Genomic DNA, 25,392 nt, shown 5'->3' on the forward strand with positions numbered 1-25,392 from the left:
TGGTACTGCAGAATTACAATGGAGAATACTATATGACATGGCCAGGTGCATGCTCATTGAGAGTAACCTCCCCAAAGAGCTATGGATGTATGAGGTACAAATAGCAGTGCTAATCAGGAGCAGGTGCTACTTCAATCGTACCAAACAGACACCATACTTTATGTTGACATAAAAAAGTCTGTTTCTGTGATGCAAACGTTTGGGTCCATGTACTATACATACAAACAAGACAAAAAGAAGACACTTGGTGTGAGAAAGGTATCTTTGTTGGCTATGACAAATATAGCCCAGCCTACATAGTCTATTATTCAGATACTGGCAGGGTTCTAAGGCACAGGCTAGTGACGTTTGTTGAGAAGAGTAGAACAGAGCAGATCACATAGACTTGAACAGGTACAGACTGGCGACAGTGATGATTAATACCTGTGGAGGAGTAACACTCAGCAGATTGGCAGAATTATTGGTAGTTCTGAACAAGGTTATTATAGTTAATGAAAACTAAATCAAATCTTAAACTATTAATAAAAACATTTTTGAAAACTGAAATAAAATAATTAACATAACTGAAATGAAAAACTGAAACTAAATGAAACTATTAAAGTGGCTGAAAAGACTAACTGAAATAAAATAATAATTTACTAAAAATATTTTTAGTTTTTGTAACAAACTGACTTATGCAAGTGTTACCCTGAGCTACAGGGGTCCCAAAATTAATCCAAATATATTAATAAGATTTTCTCATTTGGTTTTTTAATAAATATTCCTGCGGTTAGCCATTAAACTTTGCCATTTTTAACTCTAAAACAGAAAGTCATCCCCCACGAGAAGTCCAAATACATTCATCCAGTAAACGGCAGCTGGTGAAGGAGGACAGGTGGTCACACAGCATGATAGAACAAGCTGAATATGGGCACATAAAGCATGTGAGGAGGAAAGCAATTTACTGTGTGATAATAACGACAGTACTTCAGGAGCTGATAGTGTCTGAATGATGAATTCTGGTCCAAGTGTTAGTGAAGCATAGCAAGATGATGGTTTTGCTTTGAATGTGCTTAGCAATTTTCAAAGCTGCCATTCACTGAATCTCCGGGGCTCATGAGAGAAGTATTAGATACAGATAATCCCTTATAGAATTTTAGTCTGTTTATAAATGATGGCATGTTAACTGTATTTCTGACTGAGGCCAAGATACAGTATGTACACAGCTATTAATGCTGAAGCAAATACTAAGCTAAATTCCAGGCTGCATGAGTCTGATGTCTGTTATGATGAGCGGCCGCAATTCTTTGCGCTTGTTGTAAAGTATATCAAGATGTAATTCAAACACCTGAAGTTGGAATGTGCTTGTCAACAAAACATTTACTGTATGGACAGCTAAATCACGAATGATTAATGTTTCAGTTTATTTCTCAAGTGCCTGCATTTTCTTGACAATAATTCACCTGCCACCTTGCACAGTAGAAATCCTTTTTGAAAATAAAACAGCACTGATCAAGAAATTAACAAGGTCATCATACCAGATCAGCATAATGTTGCTGACCAATCACTTTTGCTTTAAAAAGGTAATTTACTAACTGTGGCGGAGAACTGTTGGCCATGCCCAGATAGGACGCCTGAAAGGACCTGGAGAGGGACTATACCTCCCCTGGGCCTTGAGAGGGCAGCCGCCCTGGTTTGTATGGGGCCACGGGAGCAGAGCATAGAAGCTCAACCCTATTGGGGCTTGTGGTCACCACAGGGGAGCCCTCGCAGGATTGTGGTCCTGGACATCAGCACTTCCGCCACACCAGGAAGTGCCGCCAGAAGATTGTCAAGGAGCACATCTGAGTGCTTATAAAAGAGGCCGCCTTTCTCCACTTGGGAGCCGGAGTCGGGAGGAGGAAGACGAAGCTTGAGGAGTAAAGTCAGCAGAAGACGAAGAAGAGTAGAGAATGAAGTGACTAAGTTTGGGAGGATAAGAGCACTGTGTTGTGTGCATGACATTTTGTAAATAAACAGTGTGCGTTTTGGGACATTCGGTGTCTGCCTGTCTGTGCCCGGGGGCTGTCTTATCACACAACGAAGCAAAACAAATCTTGTAAAATTCCTGAGTTGTCAATGCCTCTACTGAACTTTTTAAATTTTACATTCACAACTCAAAATACCTGATATTGTGAAAATAATCCAGTGGCAGAATTATGTTTTAAAATATTTCACTCACTCTTTTCAATCTTTCTCTCACTCTCTGAAATATCATACTCTTTTTGTCCTTAACATCAGCCATGTCATACATATTGCATATATATAGTATTATTGCAATAGGCTGGCACCCTGTCCTGGGATTTTTCCTGCCTAGCATCCAAAGCTACTGGTATAGGCTCCAGGTTTCCCGTTATCCTGCTCTGGATAATCAAGTTTAGAAAAAATATATATTTTCTTTGTTTTCCTTAATACAGCAAGGTGGGGTCTGCACACTGATTCAAGACTAAGAGCTCTGTTCTTCGTAAGCCACCATGATTTTCATGATCATACCTGACAGAACACAGTGTTTTCTGACTTTTGATACCTTTTTAGGCCTGCTGGTGGCAAAATTCTGTCTATAAATTGTATATGTCTGAGATGTAATCAAAGATCAATATGACTGGTTGAAAATAACAAAGAGCAGTATGGGAGATTTTTTAATACAATATTGAAGGCATTAATTGTAAGCGCATAGTCTTGGAGTAGGATATGTTGTGAGCTGTAGACATTTAGAGTAAAAAACCCTCAAACCCTAAAATTCAACAAAATTTCATCACAAATTTTCCCATTCTGGGCAAGATAAGGGAATGATGAAACGTACCAACAGTCAGCACACATTTGTTCAGGACAGATAACATACAAAATATTAAAAAAATTATAGAACTGTATAAAATTGTTCATATTCTATATCTGGTTTTGATTATGCTTGTTTTTATCAGACAAAACCAATACCAGATAGTAAACCGTGTGATGTAGTAAGCTTCCACTAACATTAAACTCATCTCATTTTCAAACCTGTTAAATGTACAGTTGTCTGATTGTAATACACAACTAAACTCCATAATAGCTCTTTAACCATACCATAATAATAAAACTAAAACTGAAACTAATATACTGTATATAAAATTAATATAGAAATATCTTTGTGAAATAAAAACTAAATGAAAAAACTAAAAGTACATGATGAAGGAAAACTAAGACTAAACTGAATTTCCAAGTAAGATCAGAAATAGTATAGAAAGAAAAACTAATATAAAAAGACAAAACTATATTAACCTTAATTCTGATATTACTGTTGAAAAGCCAGTACATGTTCATGGAAATAAAACTGGAGTAGGTAACTAAGACAATTCTAAAGACAATCCTGTTACAGGGTATCCCAGCAGAGAGTATAGGAGACCAGTGTACTTGGATGACTATGTACAGTACTTGATGTACTATGCACAGTATTGGATATATTATGAATAATGACCAAACAATAGTTAATACTGACTATTGTTACAGAATTATTAGTTATGTGCCACAAACATTTACAGAAGTCACGAATGCTAATCAATCCAATGAGTGGAAGAATGAAATGAAGGAAGAAATGTGCTCATTGAAAAAAAAAAACAAGACTTTCATGTTAACCACCTTACCTGAGGATAAAAATGCGGGGGTGGGGTATCAAGCGAGATATGTAGCTAAAGGGTACAGTCAGGATTAGATTATAAAGAGACTTTTTTCTCCAACCACAAATATGACAAACATAAGTGTTTTGATTAAAATAACTCTACGGGATGGTATGTTGTTACACCAGAACGATGTAAAATCTACATACCTGCATGTGCCGATAAATTGTGAAGTGTATATGGAACAGTCAGAAGAATTTGAGGTTGAATCTGAGAAAGGAGAAAAGTTGGTATGTGTTCCTTTAGGGGGCGATAGCTCCCTAGTTGGAATAAGTTCTTTTCTAACTGCAGCGTTTTAAGTAACTGAAAACTATATAGATATGATATTAAAAGAGTGACACCTTGTGAGCAGAAGCTAGATGACAACTAGGAATATGATAAGTCAGTTGATCCCAGAATATTTACAGAACTAGTTGTCAGTTTGATCAATGTAATGACATGTCCTAGACCAGACATAAGTTTTTTAATCAGTAAACTGTCACAATACTTGCCTAAACCATGTACTCAACAGTGGGCGACAGCAAAACGTGTTTTGATATTTGAAAGGACCTGCTGATTATGCTATATGTTACAGAAATATGGAGATCAATTAAAACTACAGGCCTATAGTGATGCAGATTAAGCAGCAGATGCAGATGATAGACACAGCATGACTGGATATTGTTTCAAACAAAGTAAAATTATTATCTACATGTGAAGCTGAGTATATGGCAGTTAACGCCACAGTACAGGAAAGTATGTATGTATTAGGTGTGATAGATGGTGAAATTCACCATGAACCAGTGGAAATCAATGAGGATAATCAAGGTGCAATTGCTCTAGCAAATAACCCTGTAAGCAGACAGAGGTGTAAACATGTGGACATTAGGTACCACTTTATCAGAGCGATTTTAAATGATGGAAAAATTATTCTGAAGCACAGTCCAATGGAAGAAAAGGTTGCTGACATTATGACAAAACCTGTAACAGATGAAATTGGAAAAGTTCAAAGGATTTATATTTGGCAAATAAATTGAAAAGTCTGTTTTATTTTCATGGAAGGTTGTGGCACTGTCACATAAACACTGTCTGATTGGATTTTGTCTATTCGCCATCCTCAATGTAAATCTGGTTGCTGCCCAAGCACCCTTAATATGTGGGCAGAAAGGGGGATCAGAGTTAGATGGTAGTAAAGAAGACCTGGGGGGCATCGTCTGTTGCTGTAGTTTCCAGGGGTTGTCATGGAGAAAGAATGCCGGGATACAGTTAAAAAAGGCTGTGAAAGGTACCAAAACAGCCAGCTGACCCACTCTGAAGCAGAAACAGATGTGACAGTCAGGAGAAATTAACATGGGTGAGCTAAGAGTGATCCTTACTTATCTGGGGTAGCGATTTGGAGACTCTGTTATAAATGGCCTAATATTATCATAGGTGTTTGAAAACTGCCTGGACTTTGGGGTTTGTCTGTCGAACATTTTTCTTTCTTTTAAGTCATTTGCATACTGTATTTATTGGGTTGTGGGGGAGGGAGGTGCATTCTCGAATTTGGTTGCTGCCATTTATGTTTGTATAGTTTTTTATAAGATTGGTTTAATGCAGTTAATTTCACCTTGTCTGTTTCTCACTGTCATTTTGTTGATAATATGTAAGCTATATTACTTAACCTATCAGTATCGCAGGAAGGTGTCCAAGGTCAATTTGAGGTTGACCTGTTATCCAACCCACATATGCCACCTTTAGTGGTGACATATAGGCAAATTGTCCAGGAAAGGTCAAAGTCTTATAAGGTCTGGAAGACTGTTGTGAGAGGGATGTATTGCAATATGAGGGCAGGTGGGGGTGCTAACATACAGTATGACTGTAAAATGCTCTAAATTGCAAGATAAGTTACCATGTTTAATGGTAACATGACTTTGATGCATGGTGGCAAGCATGTGTGTGTGAACTGTGTATGTGTTTATAATAATAAAAAGAGGTTGCAAGCCTGGGGTGTTTCCCGGTTGAGAATTTTCAAAAGAGTATTGCAGTTATTTTTTTCTCCATCAGTATATTATTCTGCATATATCCTCTGTGTATTTTTGCCTTATTCTCACGCATATAATGGTAATAATTTTCTATGCGTCAACATTTACCAAATACAAAGTGGAGGTCCTGCTCAGTGAACTGGGGGCAAGGAAAAACTTACTATTTGGTGGCTTAGGTGGTGATAGGAGCAACAAAAGGAAATTTGACGGCGTGGCACACAAAAGTTCAAATTCAGAAAATCGTACAGTCTCCAAAATGATTAAGAAGTGGTCAGATGTCAAAGTTGACATAAAAGGTACGTGTCTGAATGTCATATGGAAGTGCATTAAAAATAGGGATACAGTAAAGTAAAAAAAAGGTCTACAAGGTTTAAAGTTGAAATGTCCGCTTTGATCTCATATTTTGCCTTTAAAGTAGAATGTTGTAAACTTCATCTTAAAATTGATATTTAATTTACTAGAGTTCGTGAAAATCCCGTCGTAACTAAAGTAGTATGTTAAATGCTTCATATTCTATGTGTTCCTCAACCTAGTCGTTAATCACTACGTGCTTCTTAAACAAACTTTCTCTTAAGCCTACAGGCATGCGCGGGCAGTGATTGCCACACAGAATACATTACATTCATGCTATTACAGATCTCTGAACATTTTATAATACTAAAATGTATGCTTGATATAATTTTCATGATGAAAGGCATTAAAACTTGTACTAAACATATGGGGACACGGTGGCACAGTGGTAGCAATGAGCTTGCACCCCCTTCCAGGGATTGTTCTTGCCTCCTGCAAGAGGCTTGCTGGATTGCGCTTGACCCATGGTGGAGTAATTTATTGCAGCATTATTGTGTCTGTCAAACGTGCCAACCCCCAATGCCTGTCTTCCATTTTCTTTCTCCATGTAACCAATCGCCACATGATAAGCATCTGTAATAAATCTAAAATCACCTGTAAGCTAAGAGCGCCAATTCTTCAAAACTTTTAGGGAACATTGAAAATTCTTAATTATTCATGTTTAATCATTCCATCCATCTGTCCATCCAGGGTAACACCAGTCCCAGCAAACATACAGCACGAGGCAGGAGCAATCCCTGGATGGGGCACCAGCTTGTTGCTACAGCGGCACCACCATACCCCCAATATGTTTAATCATTAACATTATACATTATTTAAATGAAGATAATAACTTATCAGTAAAATGTAATATACATACTTTAATGCATTTCATCATAAAAATGACATCAAGTATACATTCTAGTATTCTAACAGCACACAGCTCCAAGAGGATAGCTCTTGGAAATCTAAATCAACTTAGAAGTCAGTCATAATCATTTGTAAAAAAAACTCCCTTCGATTGAACAGATTTGTATTACTTTATTGTCATTGTATGGTACAATGAGATTCAATAGGTAACTCCTCCATAAACTTATTTTCCTATAAAGTAATAATAATAATAATACAATAAAAAATGAAAAATATACAATCTGAAAGTGTAAGTACAATATACAGTACATTTACATATAGTGCAAATGGTTCAGAAAGATTTTGCAATATTACAGTTGTAGTGCAAGTTGAGAGTGAGGTAATTGTAATTTTAAGTAGAAACAGCTCAACCAGGAAGAATTGATGGACTGATTGAATGCATTTATTGCTCTTGAGATGTAACTGTTTCTTTGCCTTAAGGACCATGCAAGAAAGGCTCTGAAGCGTTTTCCGGATAGGAGAAGTTCAAATAAACTGCGGCATGGGTGAGTGGAATTAATGGCGGTGGCTTTCCTGTAGTAGCATGTGCTATAAATATCTCCCAGGGCTGGGAGCTGTATACTGTACTGTAAGCTGTAATTCTCTGCTTTCTCAGTATAACCTGTGTAGCTGTGATACGACACAAATAAAATAAACACTGGGGAACGGCTAGAGGCGAGCCAGAGGGAAGATATGGGTTGGGTGTGGGTGGCGGCTTGGGAAAACCACTTCGAAAGTACCAATTGTATCCAGCTGCAGGTCAAAGATTCATCCTTCCACGCTCCCGCCCTACACACCCCTAGCCTTCCAAACCATGCATTCGCTTCAGCACTCTGTCACATCACTTTGTTGCAAAACTGATAACATTGATTAACCCTGTAACTCTAAAAGATGATATTAATATGCCTTCCTCTGATCACAAGGTAAGAATCTGCATTTCTCTTATTGGTATTACTGTCGTATTTCTTTTTAGAAACAAAAAAACAGTTTTATAATTTATGTTTCAGGATTCAATAGTTAAAAGAATGAGGACATAACATATTTTTAGATTAAGGAAACATCACACTAAATATGAATGTAGTTGTTCTAACTGCTATTATAGTGAATTCTACCATTCAAAATATTTTTAATTATTTTAACACTATTTCTGGAACCTCGTTCAATAAAAGGGAAAGTTCCATTAATGTTATCAATTTATTATGTTACAAAATAAATGATGGTCAACAAGCATGATAATGAAGGTCTAAACTTTTGAGTTCTCAGTAAAAGAAACTTTTAAAATTGTTTGTATTGAGCAATGTTTGAAATGATCCAGCTTACTACAGTACATGGGGACCTTCATTTGTATTGTTGGTCTTGAAATGTGTTTTCTTTATTTTGTTCTACGCTGCAGATATAATGCTGATAAATTTCCAGTGGAGTTATTAAACTTTCAAAAGTTTCTAATTTTAATGCATAATTGTTCTCCCTGGAACCCTAACTTATAAATGCACTTATTAAAAGACTGAAGCAAATCTCTTAAATTGCTTAATAGATATTATCATTTGTTTTTCTGAAGAAATTTGCATTATTGAAAGTTGCACCCTCTGTGCCTTACTTCCATAGACTGTCTTTCATTTATTGTGGAACTGAACTAACACATTGATTCAGATTTAAACTTAACTTTAAAAATGTTTTGTTTGGGTAGATGCAATAATTACAAATCTTTTTTTTTGTGATTTTAAATCCTTTAATCAGCAAGTACAATTTCTTGTATTAGAAATTTGTGATTTCTCTCATACCCAACATGCTGTGCAAATAGAGATATCATTTTTTTCTAAATAAGATTACCATTATTAGGTCATCAGTCACACTGCCTGCTCAGGATTCATCTCTTCCCTTAGTACATTCAGCTGTCTTTGACCACTCTGAGCCTGTATCTTTGTCTCTGTTGTCTGATTTGGTGCAACTCCTGAATCCTACAAATTGCCCCCTAGACAGTGTCAGGGGATTTTTGATTCTGTCGGACCAAGTGTTATTATCTTAATAAATGCTAGCTTGACTTCTGGTTGTGTTCGTGCTGCCTTGAAACATGATGTGGTGCAGAAACAGAAAAAAACAAAATCTGGACCCTCTAATCTGTCAAGTTTCAGGCTAATTTGTAAACTGCCTTTTTTATCTAAAGTCCTAGAAAAAGTTGTCGTAACCCAAACATTTCTGGATGAAAATTATATTCTGGAAAAATTCGAATCCAGATACAGATATTCTTACAGCACTGAAACAGCCTTGTTAAAGGTTTACAATGACCTCCTCCTAACTACTAATGATGAAAATTTTGTCATTCTTTTACTGCTGCATGTTACCTTTAGGCTCCATTGTTAACAAGTATGGCTTATCCTTTCACTGCTATGCTGATAACCCTGATATATATTTGCCACTAAAGTCAAAGTGAGAAAATACAGACCCTCCCTGCATGCTTGAATGATATTGTAACGACCCGGCAGCAAGCGCTGGCGGAGTGACGCCTCATGGGTAATTTATGTAAATAGTTTGTGGGGAATTTATGGGTAATTTATGTAAAAGCTTATTGTGGTGTCAAAATTAACTAAGTACGTAATTGTCTTTCCTGTTGTAAGTGTTATATGTGTTTGTGCTCAACCGGTGGGGTGGGTTGGGTTATCGCCGTCTGGGGTTGTGTAAATGTAAATAGTCACTATCAATGAGAAAGATGGTTCTGTAAATGACCTTGACCATGGCTATTCAATTAGTTTTAAGCTTTGTTTTACTGGCTATCTGTTAATAAAAAGATACAACAGGACAGAGTTGTATCATTGCTAAGATTCTATCTAAGCAATTATTGCCGAGACACTCGGAGTCGTGCGGTGTATGGGACACGAGTGCTCGTTATCTAAAGAGCTGGGTGCAGCTGCGTGCATAACGCTGGCAATCCGCTAGCCAACAGCTTGGGAGAGGTGCACGGCAGAGTTCGGCTCTAAAATCTTTAAAGACTCCACCACGGGTCGCTACATTGGTGTCAGAAGTGGGAGACCAGGCTGTTTAGAAGACGCCGTTATGGAACAGAGTCTTGAAGAATTAGAGCATGCCATCTTAGAGAACAGCGTTACGTTAGAGCGCCTGATCAGCGGAGCTGTGCGGAGAAAAGAGGCAGACCGGTCTGATGGTGCCAGTGTTCCGATCTTCGAAGCACGGCCAGAGTGGGCCGTCGGCTGCCGCAGCGATACCCCAGGTTACCAGTCGGCCGGTCCTCTTCTCACGGTCACCTGCTAAGCTGCCGCGATACAGCGGATTGCGCCTTAGAGCCATACCTTGCACAAGTGGATCTGGCCGCGATACACAATGAGTGGAACCGCGAGGAAGCTGCGACACACTTGGCCCTGGCCTTGGATGGTCCCGCACTTCAGGTACTCATTGATCTGCCATCGGAAGAGTGTCGTGATCTTCAGGCTCTCACCGCTGCTCCCACCCGTCGCTTTGGACAAAGGACCTCAGCAGAATGCAGCAGAGAAAAGCTGACTAGCCGACGTCGGCGTGAAGGTGAGAGTGTAGGAGCCTTGGCCGCTGACATCAGGGTATATACGAAAAGGTTACCCTACTTTCTCGACAGCAGCGAGGAGGAACTCAGTCTTCATGCTTTCCTGCGGGCCTCACACCAGAACGTCTTCGCCAGCATGTCTGTCTATCGTCACCCCGAGATTTGAGCGAGGCACTACGAGAGGCTGCGCGGGCTGAAGAGGTACTACAGGCTGAGTCACCGACAAGACGAACGCCACACCCGAGTCGACTAACAAGAGCAGTTGAACGAAGGGCGGAAGGGGACCCGTCTGAGGTAGTGGAGGTCAGTCGCGCCCAACCAACATCAACCCCCCGACAGAGACAACGAGGTGAGGCCGTGAGAGGACCCTCGCTCCGTTTTTCAGCACCCCTCCACAATGACTGCTTTAAAGTTGGGCGCTGTGGATTTTCCACTGGACTATACCTAGACTGCACTATTGACGGACGGCCATGCAGTGCTTTAGTGGACACGGGGTCCACTATTTGTTTGCTACGAAAAGGAGTGTTGCCCGAAACCGCTGGTCTTCTTCCAGAGGGCTGGACCCCCACAAATAGCGAACTACGCACTGTTACGGGTGAACGGACAGTAATGCCGGAAAGAAACTGTTATCTGTGTTGGTAGGGACGAGCCAGACCAACCACGAATTCTGGCTTATGGACATTAAAGACCAGTGCATTATTGGGTTGGACTTGTTGGCCCACTGGGGAGCACGTGTTGATGTGTCAAGGGCCGTCCTTTGTTTGGGTAATGAGACTGTGCGCTCGGTCGGGCTGGAACCGTCCTGGAAGGACTGCCAGAGTGGATTCACCTGGACACCACTGCTCACCGGCTCCCAACCATTGTTTGGAAGTGGCAAGGGTTCAAGAGAACCCCCAGGAGAGTATTGCTGGACAGTCAAAATATCGCACGACCCCCATCAGCTGAGGCGGTTGCCGCTGTGGAGGAACTGGGCCATCGAAGTGGTGAACATCTGAGCACGCCACAGCAGGAGCAACTCCAGAAATTACTGAGCGACTTTGTGGACATTTTGTGGCTCGAGAGGAGGACTGCACCAGAACCTCGTTAGTAAAACACCACATTGACACTGGCCACGCCGCCATTCGTTTGCGCCCCACCGATTGCCTCTTGCAAAACGCCAAGCTGCGAAGAATTGATTCGCGAGATGGTAACCAACGACATCATTGAGCCTTCGGACAGTCCTGGGCGCACCCATGGTCATGGTGCGGAAGAAAACGGGGGGTTGGCGCCCTTGTGTGGACTTTCGTAAATTAAATGCAGTCACTCGAAAAGACTCTTACCCACTGCCCCGCATCGATGATGCATTGGACTATGTGGCTGGATCCCGTTGGTTCAGCACCTTGGACTTGCGCAGTGGATATTGGCAGGTAGAACTGGCAGCAGAGGACCGACCCAAAACTGCATTCACCATCGGACAAGGGCTGTGGCAGTTTAAGGTAATGCCGTTTGGACTTTGTAATGCACCGGCCACTTTGAAAGACTAATGGAGTGGGTCCTAAAAGACATTCCCCGAACCCGTTGTGTGGTCTATTTAGATGATCTGTTGATTCATGCCAGAGACTTTGACCAGGCTGTGCACAATTTAAGGGAGGTCCTGACCGCCATTAAGTAGCGCCGGGTGCGGTTGAACCCTGAGAAATGCAATCTTCTCGCCCGACAGACCCAGTTTCTAGGGCACGTAATCAGCGAGTGGGGTGGCTACAGACCCAGCAAAGGTGGCTGCCGTGAGCAACTGGCCCCCACCAGCCAACATCACCGAACTGCGGAGCTTCCTGGGTTTAGCCTCATATTACAGGAGGTTTGTAAAAAACTTTGCAACCATTGCCAGCCCCTTGCACCGACTGACGAGTAAGGGCCAACAGTTTGGGTGGACGGAGGACTGCACAGCCGCTTTCCAACAATTAAAGGCTGCCCTCGTCAGCGCGCCTGTCCTGGCGTACCCTGACCCCAACCAACCTTTTGTGGTGGACACTGACGCTAGCAATGTGGGGATTGGGGCCGTACTCTCACAGAAGGGGGAGGCTGGAGAGAGAGTGGTAGCTTATTACAGCTGCAGCCTCAGTCGACGGAGAGGAATTACTGTGTCACTCGGCGGGAACTGTTGGCAGTGATCCTAGCGATCCGGCACTTTCGGCCCTACCTATTGGGCACTAGGTTCACGCTGCGGACTGACCATGCTAGCCTCACCTGGATGTTGAATTTCCGGCAACCAGAGGGCCAGGTGGCAAGGTGGATGGAGATTCTACAGGAATATGACTTTGAGATACAGCACCGACGGGACGCAGCATGCCAACGCTGATGCCCTCTCCAGGCGTCCATGCCTCAGCAATGAATGTCGATATTGCCGCCGACAGGAAGAAAGGGGGCTGGGGCCATCGTCAGCATCCGCAGGATAGATGACACTGTTGGAGTAGGGGAGCCGTTCACTATTGACCAATTGAGGCAGTTACAGGCGAACGACCAAGCGCTAGAAAAGGTAAAGAGCTGGTTGGAGACACAAGAATGTCCCGACTGGCAAACCGTGTCGTCACAGGGGCCTGAACTCAAACTACTACACTCCCAGTGGGGCAACTTGGAGTTGCACGATGGCGTAATCTACAGACGGTGGCAAGCACCCGGGGGGGGAATTGACCGACTACAACTGCTGGTTCCCCAGGCTTTGCGTGCCAGGTCCTCCGATGGGTCCACGGAGCAGCTGGATCCGGACACTACGGCGCTAAGACAGTGCGTCGACTACGGCAGCGGTTTTATTGGCCCGGGTGTCGGCAAGACGCGGAGCTGCACGTCCACTGCTGTGACATCTGCACTGCGCAAAAAGGACCTGGTCAACGTTCTCACGCGCCATTGCAGCAATACCTTGTCGGGGCACCCATGGAGAGAATTGGAGTGGAGGTACTGGGTCCTTTTCCTGTAACGGAAGCCGGAAATCGCTTCGTTTTGGTAGCAATGGATTACTTCACCAAATGGCCAGAGGCGTATGCAGTTCGGATCAGAGTGCCTCCACAGCTGCTCAAAACTAGTGGATGAAATGTTCACTCGATTTGGAGTTCGGACGAGCTCCACAGCGATCAGGGCGGAAACGAGAGCCGTTTGTTCAGGGGTGTGTCAGCGACTGGGGTGAAAAGACCAGGACCCCCCCCTTCACCCGCAAAGTGATGGATTAGTCAAGCGATTTAATCGCACCCTGGCCACTCAACTGGCAATCCTGACCAGTCAACACCAGCGGGACTGGGACCAACATTTGCCTCTGGTCCTGTGGGCATATCGGACAGCAGTGCAAGAATCGAGCCAATGCACACCAGCGAGGCTGATGTTTGGGAGGGAACCGCGCCAGTGGATTTGGTGTTTGGCTCGCCCCCTGAGCCTGAGATTGTTGGTGGGCCCGAAATGGATTATTTTAGATGGTTAAAAGAGCGGCTGGACACCGTTCATCGACTGGCCAGGGAGGCCTTGGAGGGAGCTGGAGCTGCCAGAAGCGGGCTTACGACACGGGCTCATGGCCCGGCGCTGAAACCAGGGACAAAGTGTGGGTATTTTGCCCATAGCGGAAGCGGGATTGTCTCCAAAATTAACTCATCATTGGCAGGACCTGGAGAAATTTTGGACAAAATTTGGAGGTAGTTTTCGAGTCCGAATGCCTGGGCGGGCAGGCGGGTGGTGCTGCACAAGGACCGGTTGGCACCATACCACCCACTGGCCCCAGAACAAGAACGACTCGAGAATACAAGCGGCTCTCCAACCTCCACCCCCGGCGCCGAGACAGACATTGACAGTCTCAGGACTGAGCCTGACACACGTAATGGCACATCCGGCAGGCCGAAGCGTATCCGTCGCCGGCCAGGACACTTGCTCGATTTTGTCTGTGATGAGTAGGGTTGTGGGGACACTAACCCTCTTGGGAGGGGGCTGTGTAACGACCCGGCAGCAAGCGCTGGCGGAGTGACGCCTCATGGGTAATTTACGTAAATAGTTTGTGGGGAATTTATGGGTAATTTATGTAAAAGCTTATTGTGGTGTCAAAATTAACTAAGTACGTAATTGTCTTTCCTGTTGTAAATGTGTTTGTGCTCAACCGGTGGGGTGGGTTGGGTTATCGCCGTCTGGGGTTGTGTAAATGTAAATAGTCACCATCAATGAGAAAGATGGCTCTGTAAATGACCTTGACCATGGCTATTCAATGAGTTTTAAGCTTTGTTTTACTGGCTATCTGTTAATAAAAAGATACAACAGGACAGAGCTGTATCATTGCTAAGATTCTATCTAAGCAATTATTGCCGAGACACTCGGAGTCGTGCGGTGTATGGGACACGAGTGCTCGTTATCTAAAGAGCTGGGTGCAGCTGCGTGCATAACGCTGGCTATCCGCTAGCCGACAGCTTGGGAGAGGTGCACGGCAGAGTTCGGCTCTAAAATCTTTAAAGACTCCACCACGGGTCGCTACAATATTAAAACCTGAATGGCAATGCGTCTTCTTAAACTAAATGATAATAAAACTGTGATCATCATGTCCAAACGTTAAGAAAGTCTGAGTGTCTCTGATGTTGCTCTTGAACCCCTTGTCATATACAGTAAGTATCATAAAGCTTTAGTTAGGAACCCAGGTGTGATCTGTGACAGCTCATTCATACTTGACAAACACATAAATTATGAAGATAAATGAAGCTTTTTCCAGCTGAGATTTTAATGTAAAGGCTTTTGTTTCTTGATCTTGAAAAGGCCATCCAAGCTTTAATATCATCTCATTTGGACTGTGATAGGTGTCTGGTCACACTTACAGGTAATCTAACTTAGACACCATTTAAATATCCGACTACGCTACCCAGTTTTATTAAGAGACTGGGAACTCCTGAAGTTTACCAATAATAGCAAACAGGTTTCTTTAAATTGGGCGGTGAGTAAACACACAATGAAAGACACAACAGTAATTTCAGGAAAAGCAACAGTAACTTCTATTACACTAGACAATAATAAGTACATGAAAAAGATAAATGAACATAAACAAAATCTAACGATATCAAGAACGAATTTCCTTTTTTTTAAGGAAAACACACAGTCCACACTCTAAAAGTCTGTCAAAAACAGAATTGGAGGATACAGCCTTTAATGGTGCAGAGTCCAGTTTCTGCACTGTGTTACCCTAACACTTAATCGTTCAACTGTCCATGGATGCACTCTGTTCACCGGACACTCGTTTCACAACAGAAGTTTTGTCCAATCGTTGAATCCCTGTCATCATCTCCTCGTTATTCTTTTTCTACATTCTGGGCTCCTTGTGTTGCTGTAACCTAGGCATGCCTCACTTCTCGTCTGCCAGCTTTGCTCGGTCCTTTCATGCAGCTTTCCTCACTCACTGGACCCACAATCGTCTTCTTGTGGAGCTGTCTCTTCCTCCCTCGGGGTAAGTGTTGCCGTCCGTGTCCCTCACGTTGCACCAGCCATGTACCCCAGTCTGCCAGTGAGCCCCTGTGCTCTCTGTGAATCTTGGCAGCGTTCTCAGTGGACTGTCCCTCTGTTGCCTTCTCCTGCCCAGAAGTTTAAATCTCCTTCAGTTCCTGCCATTATCAGTTCTGGACAAACTGATTAAACAATGGCACATCTAAATTTCCTGGGTTTAACAATTAATGAAAACACAAGTTAACAAAATGTATTGTTACCAACCATTAATAAGTACAGATCTGCTGATTAGCAACCAATATTGTCAAACATGTTAATTTTCAAGTCAGGTAAATACAAATGCTTCTCCAGGGAAGAAGCATTTCTGTTATCACAACTTGGTATTGTTTGTAATCTCAACCAGCCAAAAACTTCAAAGTGGTGACTCCTTTGCAACAGCAAATACCTACAATCTGCAGACAGCCTTTTAACTTCTCACCCCCGTGCCAACAATTGGTGTCTATTGCCTGTTCATCTGCTGGGTTTTAAATATAATATTGACAAGTTTCTTTTCCTAAGAGAGAAATGGAATGACATAAAATGTCCCCCTCTGACAGGACTATTGCAATTCTTTGTAGACAGGTGTTGATCAGGTCCTGTTACGGCACCTACAACTATTCCACAACTTTGCTGTTCGCTTATTGAATGGCTCTTGTAAGTGTGGCCATATTTCACCAATACTGACCTTGCTTCATTGGCTTCTGGTCCATTTTAGAATTGATTTTAAAATTCTATTGCTTGTTTTCAAATGTTTGAATGGAACAGCCCCATCTTGCCTCTTGGAACCTTTTCACTTGTATGTGCCAACAAGAGCACTACTTGCCAGATGCTCTTAGCAGTGCTGAGGCTGTGGCTGAAACAATGGAGCAATTGAGTGTTTGTGGTGGCTGTTCCTTTTATCTTGAATTGCTCGCCTTATTCTATTAGGTCTGTTCCAACACAGGCCATTTTTAAGTCATTATTAAAGTCTTATTTATTCTTGCTGCCATTTGACCACTGTAGGTATTTTGAGCTTCTTTTTTGTAATGGGTTGGCTGCTTGCAGTTTAGTGATGTGTACATACTGTATATTTTAACCGCTTCTTTTAACTTTTCTTGTACAGCACTTTGGTTCCGTTCTGGCTGTTATAAATTTCCTTTATAAATAAAAATTGCCTTGGCATGTCTTGTAAAACATTTTAATACATAACATTAAGAAGTGCAGATCTGAGACAATGGTATGCAAGGATGAAGTTGGTTTGCAACATTACAAAAAAGTTAAATATATAAAACATAGAACAAGAATTGGAAGTTGTAACTTAACATTGAGGGACATGTATGTTGTCATACGCGTGCATTTAGGAGGCAGTCAAAAAGCCTAAAGGTGAGTGAAACATTGCGAGACGAAGGGTTGTCACATGGTACTTGCCTGAATCTCTTGATCTCCCAACAGGAAAACCGAAGAAAATTAAGTCCTTCCATTTCCGGGTTCCAAAATGGCCACCTAGATGCCACTTCCGGCCACTGTCGCTACCCGATCTGCATGCCTACCCAATTTGCACACGCAGGCATATTGAAAGCCTAGCATGCTGTAAAGTGTTTATGCATGTGTTAAACAGATTGGGCAGCACCGTAAAGTGAGCGATGACGTATTCATTCAATACATATGTAATAAAACACTCTGCATGCGCTTAATGAAGAAAAAATATATACTAAACATTTTGCTCTACAGCACAAATCGATCTCAACTGTGCATGTCGATACACAACTGGCAGTACAGTATTTTCGGTTCAATATTGTAGTAGTTGACCATAATGATAATATTATTAAATATTCAATGTACGTTCTGTTTTCAGGGCTGAATTAAGCTTGTCATACTCCTCGTTATAAACGTTAATTGTTTATCACTGAGATTGCTTTGTTTAGTTTACATAGCACTTCTTTTTTCAGTTCCCATTGTACAAAGAAGTATTTAACCATTGCATATGTCATTATAGTCTACATATAAAAAATAAATAACGGTTTTAAAAATAGATGTGATCAAGTACTTTATTGTCATTGAGTAACGCAACAAAATTACTCGGGTCAACCCCACGTTGCATTTAAATTCCAATGTCAAATAGTTCATATATATTACAATACAGTAATCCTTCCTCGATCGCAGGGGTTGCGTTCCAGAACACCCCACGATAGGTGAAAAACCATATGTTTGTATGGTTATTTTTATATATTTTAAGCCCTTATAAACTCTCCCACACTGTTTATAAATATTCCCCGCACAGTTATACCGCATAAACCCTTTATATTCTCTTAGTTATTAGGTAAGATTCGTTGAAATTATGTATGTAAACACACTGTTTATATACTACTCACAAACATACGTATCGTATATCATTGAGTTTTATTTAATACGTAATACAGTTTTAAACATATTGTAATTGATTAAGTAATATAAAAATAAGTGAAAAATCTATAACATGTAAATGCTGTACATAAAACCAAAATGTTATTTTAAAGATACTGTGGAGCGTCTCCGATATTACATACAGTATGTTACAGCCATTAAGATAGACAGGCCACCGACAATAAATACCTACAATGCAAGAAAAATTGTATAAAATGTGTGTAGTTACAATAAATGTACGTACATGCACTAAGTACGTAGAAAATTAATTATGGGTGCTCACCAACAATGACACGACGACTTGTCCAATAACGATGAGTTTAATTTTACTGTACAACGAAGGAGAGCTCTTCTAAAGGAGCCTCTTCAGGCGATTTGTGTAGCACCGCCGTTGTTCTTCTTCCGGCAGTCTTCAATCCAAATCCCTAAAGCAGATTCCGTCTGGGCTACCACCTTGTTACATCCACTTACAACTCGTTTTGCTCTCTGGTTAAAGAACACTGCGGCCGTAGATCTTATATTCTTTTCCTACTTTTTAAATAAAAAGAATCGTGGACTCATTGATGCCGTAATGGCGTCCTGCAGTGGTGTAGCTGTTCCCTTACTTCAACATATCCAAAACGTTTACCTTTTCGGCAATTGTTAGCATCTTCCGTTGGTGCCTGGGCACGGCTCCTGAAGCAGTAGCAAGAGCAGATCGTTTTGGAGCCATAACGAAGGGCTTGACTATGCACAAAGATAAACACAACAGTTAATTAACTCTTTACACAGCAAAACACGTTGATGCTGAATGAGCGAGACGAGACTTCATGGTTAATGCAGCCGAATTAAATTCATTCACTCAGCACACAGGAACTTAACTGCGTGCTCTGATTGGGTAGTTTCTCAGCCATCTGCTAATAGTGTATGAAATCAACTGGGTAAACCAACTGAGGAAGCATGTACCAGAAGTAAATTGTCCACAGAAAGCCGCGAAAAATCTGCGTTATATATTTAGATATGCTTACATATAAAATCTGCGATAGAGTGAAGCCGCGAAAGTCGAAGCGCGATATAGTGAGGGATTACTGTACAATACAAAAATAAAGTGTGAACTAAAAACTGAGTAATCATACAAAATATGTTCAAAATATTGGCAAGATGCAATATATAATGTTAAAGTAACCAGGATGGATTATTATTGCATAAATGCACAGCAGTATAGATTATTATTGCAGTTTAGTAAACAGTCATTACACATTACCTACACTGCCTACATTAATTGTATATGATCAATGAAAACGATTTCAGACTGAGGAGATATACAAGTTCAACAAGTTTTTTTGGTTTTTTTTTTGTCTATTTGTAGCATACAGATTGGTCTGAAATGCCTGCGTGACGGGAGAAGCTCAAATAAGTTCTGTCCAAGATGAGTGTTCTCCTTGATGATGTTTTTAGTCCTTCTTGCACAGGGTATCTTGTATAGATGATCAAGTAATGGCAGTTCAGTTCCATTAAACATCCTGTCATGTTTTTATGATCTGCTACAGGGTTTTTTTGGCAGGTTTGGTGCAGCTGTTGTACCAGGCTGTCATGCAGTCAGTCAAAATAAGTGTGTATATATGTAAAAATGAACTGTTGATGCACTTTTCATCTATGGAAAAACTTTCTTTAAAAATAACTTGACATATTATTATTATTATTAATTAAATACACATTTGTCATAGGGCATCATGGTTTACAAAACTGTTTTGGTGATACTAGTGGATTGCATAAACAGTCTTTTTCAAGAAAATCTATCACCATCTTCTGTGATACAATTGCTCATCTTGTACTCAAATTTAAATAGCTTTTATTCACCACATAAACACCACATAGATTTAACATATAACAGATACACAGAAAATTTAAAGTTACATTTTATGCTATTTTGATCATTAAAATTATTCCACAAATAACTTCTCTAACATATTTTAATACTAATAAAGCCCAAACTGCTAAACTGCTTAACAAATATATATAACTTACTGAAAACGAGAATTTATATATACAATTAAAAAGTACACAAGAGGAAAATTGAAAGGTCCTTCTCTTTAAATATATCTAATGGTCAGATGGCCCTGTTGAAGAAGAACACAAAAAGGTCTAGTTGGTCAGGATTTTTGACAAAACAACTTCTCAGGGTCACATGGTCACAGACTCCCCAGGGCCCTGTGGACATTCTCAGCAAGGATATTGTTGTAGCATTAATCCAATTGCAACTCCATTTCAAGAGGGTCTTCAGAAATCTTCAGCACCCCTGTCAGTTGCACAAGACTTGACCAGGGTGCATGACAAAGGGCATCACCAGACAAAAAAAAAGAAAACAGCAAAAAAAAAAACAATAGTTATTATCTGGTGTAAATCTTTCAAAGTGTATGCAGTTCCATTCATAAACCATTATAACTGATAGAAGTAGGAATTAAGCAGAGGTGAAGTTTAAAAATGGGGTTTTAAAAGTATTTTGAAAGGTTTTTCATTTATAGCTGGCATTCTATATTTTTGGTATACATGTGCAAGCTGCTTCACCAGTTCTTTCATAAGCAAATTAGTGGTTGTGGATTAGTGATTACACTGAGGAGTGTTGGGGGAGAGGCAGTACCAAATACAGGAAAGGACTAAATTGTTCAGAGCTTTTTATGTAATAAATAGTATAGTATTTTAAAATCAATTGTGAAGGAGACAGGCATCGAATTTATTAGAGCTAATGTCAAGTAAATGAGCTTGGAATATGGAGAAAAACAAAACGTAAACAAAACAAGATACATTACCTCATAATACTTGGCAATGACGCAGTAGATTCAGACCCAAGACTCAAATGAAGGATCCTGGAAGCACTGGGCAATAGCATCATCTTCTATTCCAACAGATATCACAGCATTCCCTCCTTCTTTAATTGCTGCCGTATCTTTCAGTTAAATTCTTCCACGTCACTAAGGCAAGTAAAATATAAAAATAATAAACAGGAAATGTTCAAACACTTACTTCAAACATTCAGAGACTTAACTTTTACCTGATACTGTATTCTGGGCCATCAAGAAATAAGTCGTCTGCCTCCTGTCCTGATACACCCTGTAGAGCAGCCAGGGCATGGATGATGGACTATCCAAAAGTAAGAAAGAACAGAATACAAAAGTTGCTTGCATGTAACTGAAATATGACTACATCACATTATAAGTGAAGGCATACATCAATTAGCTAGTAACAAAGCATACTACCCCTAAGAATGTGTGCTTTATTTTGCAAATGAAACAGCCAGGTTTTGTTTCTATTGAAACTCTTACAATGAGAAAAACAACAGTTACTGTGATTGTGAGGATTCACACACAGACTAAGATATTGTTGTCTAATGTTGGGGAGAAAAAAAATTGCATAGTCTATTGCATAAGAAAAACACATAGCTATATTGAAGTGGGAAGAAGACTACAGATCATCTGGTGCACAAATTGTTTACATAACAGGCCACCCCAGCAGTCATACCTCAGGGAATAAGACATCCAGAATGAACTGCACACAATCTCTAATAGGGAATGCTGTTTGTACAGTTCTCAGAAATCTCTGAATATATGAGAAAAGGGCATCCTGTTGTTCGTCAGACTCCAGGTACACAGGTACTCGGAAAGATGACTTTTCCTGAAATCTATCTAGCCACTTGGAAGGCTCATTACCACGGAGTATCCTCTGTGTTCAAGAAACAAAAAAAAAGGCCAATGTTGCTTGTAAATGCATTAAGTGATAAGTTGTTATTAAAGATCACCCTTTTTCCCCTTATTTTTAAGTTAACTTTATCTACCCTTAAATGGTCTCACACCAATCACTTAAGTAAAAAGTAAATGAAATATTACAAGACCAGGTACTAAGTTCTGTCCCTGTACCACATGAGTAGCACACCACACCTTTACTGATGACTTTGGGCAATGGCAGTCCAGCGTGAGGTATCCACTTCCAACACAATCCTTAGATTACAGTTTGGCATATTTGTTGACATGTAGTAACTCTATAAAATCTGAACCATGGACTTTGCTAATAATTCAGTAACATACTGACAAATGCTGCTGGGAGCCTTGTGCTTCTACTATGAAGTCTACCAGCTTCTTCTCATCTGCCACCCAGTAACTCACAGCTTGCATGTGAGGTGGGACAGTTGAAGAGATTCGCCCAGACACTCTAAAAAGAGGCTGAAGAGTGCCTTGCAACAACTCAACAGCCTCATCGCTCCAGTAAGCAAACCGTTGGCCATATCTTGTAAACAATGAAGATAAGTTATTTTTTTGTGTTTTTAATTGAGATAATACAATGAAACACTACAACATTGCAGAAATGTCATACCCCTCTATCTGAAACCTCTCCATCAGTAGGATGCACTACCAATGGTGGATCAACGGTATGTCACTCTGAAAAAGAAAAAGAAAATATATAGTGCAATAATTAGACAAATGGGACAAATACCTGAGCTTTTTTTTATAATAAGAAATAATTTACGTCAGTGAACGTAAATCTAGTACTTGTGCAGAGGCAAAGGGCATACTGTAAAATACAAACAGTCTAAATCATCTTCTCAAACTTTGAAAGAGATTTTGAAAGATGAAAATGTTTGAGAAAAGCAGACACTTACCATTAGCATGAGGATGCCACAATAGTTTCCAGAGGTCTGCTGAGGAAAGTCCTGGAAAATATCCATCCATCCCTTTTCTAACCCGCTGAATCCAAACAGGGTCATGGGGGTCTGCTGGAGCCAATCCCAGTCAACACAGGGCACAAGGCAGGAACCAATCCTGGGCAGGGTGCCAAACCACCGCAGGACACACACAAACACACCCACACCAAGCACACACTAGGGCCAATTTAGAATCGCCAATCCACCTAACCTGCATGTCTTTGAATTGTGGGAGGAAACCGGAGCGCCCGGAGGAAACCCACGCAGACACGGGGAGAACATACAAACTCCACGCAGGGAGGACCCGGGAAGTGAACCCAGGTCTCCTAACTGCGAGGCAGCAGCGCTACCACTGCGCCACCGTGCCGCCCCCCTGGAAAATATACAATATTGAATATCTATAGAGGTCATAAGTGAATGTTGTGAAGAATGCCAGTCAATGTGACAGATGATGTATAACGTTACGCAGAATAAAAGCATTTACTTCTAAATGTCTGCCCATCTTCTCAGTCCAAGGTCCTGGGTCAATGCGGTGTGCTATTTGTCTGAAATATTAAATGAAAACACAATATTACAATCCTGCTGTTGATTAAACAACTGTCTCTAGATCAAACCTTAAAAGAAACTTATACCCATAGAAGGCGGCCAAAACTGGAACCTATGGCCAAAGAACAAGGCCGCAACTGTAATCTTTAACCATAGAAGAAGGGTGCAACCTGAACCTGTAACTACAGAACAAAACTGCAACCAGAACCTGTAACCACAGATTAAATCAGAAATATAACCTTAGAATAAGATAGCAAGTAAAACCACTGGCCAAAGAACAAGGCCAAAATGGGAACCTGTAACTATAATAAGAGGTCAGAACTGGAACCTCAGACCATAAAACCAGGCCACAACCTTAACCTGTAACCACAGAACAAAATCACAACCAAAACCTGCAGTGATAGAACAAGACTGGAACTAGAACATCTGGCCATAGAACAAGGCCATGACTGAAACTGGCGCCCATTGAACCATGGCCACCATTAAACAAGAATGGCAATTATTTCCAAACCTGAATATGGTTCTTTAGGTCTCATCTCCAAAACCATTAGGGCAAAGAGAATCTAACACATAGCAAATAGTGGTCCACTTGATCTTGTTGCCTGCTCCAAGCAGGAAACAATATGACATCTTTCGAACCCAGGTTATCCTATAATTATTGAGATATAAATATTAACACACAATTATGAATATAAATGAACAAATAAATAATGAACTAGAAACTTACTGGCAAACCAACAAGTGGGTCCACATTCTTGGTTTTCTACGTGGGCACCACATACATATCCACAATGTGAATATCTTTCCCCGGTTAAAAACAGAATTAAAGAATTATAAAGAAATAAATTAATATAGAAACAATATTTAATCCAACAAAGGTCAGTGAATGAGACACAAAAACAAATTACATGTCTTTGGGCTGCTTCTTGTACTATCTTGAAGCAGGCATTTCCAATCTAGAACAAATTAACAGATTAAATAAATCAATTATGCAAGTAAGTAATCTTAATTCAAGATTTTCTTAGAGGGCTCTATTAATAAATAAAAATACCAAAAAGTGAATACACTTACATTGGAATCCATGCACCGGTTTAACCCAAGACTCCAGAAGTCCTCACGTGTAAGGCAAATATTTCCATCATTGACAATCAGCTCTGCTGAGGGACAATGTGGGTCCAGGACATACTTCAGCTAAACACAGAAGTAATTATTGTAGAAGTTAATAAAAGATGTTCGTAAAAACACTCTGCAAGCTGGCTGTAAAACCACAACTACATTTCCGTTAACCAAACAATAATGTAAAGTTGACAGGGCACTTGCCAGTTCATCCTGAAAAGGCCACAAATCCTTCACCCACTTATCTCCTAAGCAAGCATAGGGATGATCATTCGCTTGAGAAGACATCCAATATCGATGGTCCTGAAGACGGCAATCCTTAGTTGGTGCACGATATGATACAATAGATTAAAAAACAAACTTTTAAATTTCATTCTGACTGTTACAAATAGCAGGAATTTAAAATTTCTGTTCTTTTGGATCAGTTTCTATAGCAACATTCATTGAGGTTAAAACATTTATCCAGATCAGAAACTCAGGTAACACCCTTACTTTCCAAACTGTAGTACAGCCTCAAACGTGAGACATTGAGCTGATGGTGCTTTCTGTCATCTTTCATGACTGTAGCGACACCTCTTGAAGAGATGCTGGACACAGTAAAAGGCCCTTGGTGACGGCTGGCAAGGCTCTGTTTCAGACACTGCTTTTTTGGGTTTTCAGAAACAAGGACAGAATCCCCAACATTGACTGTACACGTTTTCACCAACTTCCTTTTACGGTTCCCATAAAATCTCTGTTGTCTTGTCTGCGCCTTCT

The 25,392-nt window shown here is 40.8% G+C and overlaps 1 long non-coding RNA gene across 1 annotated transcript; it reads right to left on the reverse strand.

The window, feature by feature from the left end:
• Window positions 1-20,349: 20,349 nt before the first annotated feature.
• Window positions 20,350-23,783, reverse strand: LOC120532176. Its single transcript, XR_005634237.1, has 6 exons — window positions 23,459-23,783; window positions 22,647-22,711; window positions 21,798-21,998; window positions 21,331-21,419; window positions 21,089-21,250; window positions 20,350-20,594 (listed from the first exon to the last, which is right to left on the reverse strand). It is a non-coding gene; the product is annotated as an uncharacterized LOC120532176 (long non-coding RNA).
• Between the last annotated feature and the right edge of the window lie 1,609 nt (window positions 23,784-25,392).

This window comes from Polypterus senegalus, chromosome 7 (assembly GCF_016835505.1).
Source record: "Polypterus senegalus isolate Bchr_013 chromosome 7, ASM1683550v1, whole genome shotgun sequence".
Classification (NCBI taxonomy): domain Eukaryota; kingdom Metazoa; phylum Chordata; class Cladistia; order Polypteriformes; family Polypteridae; genus Polypterus; species Polypterus senegalus.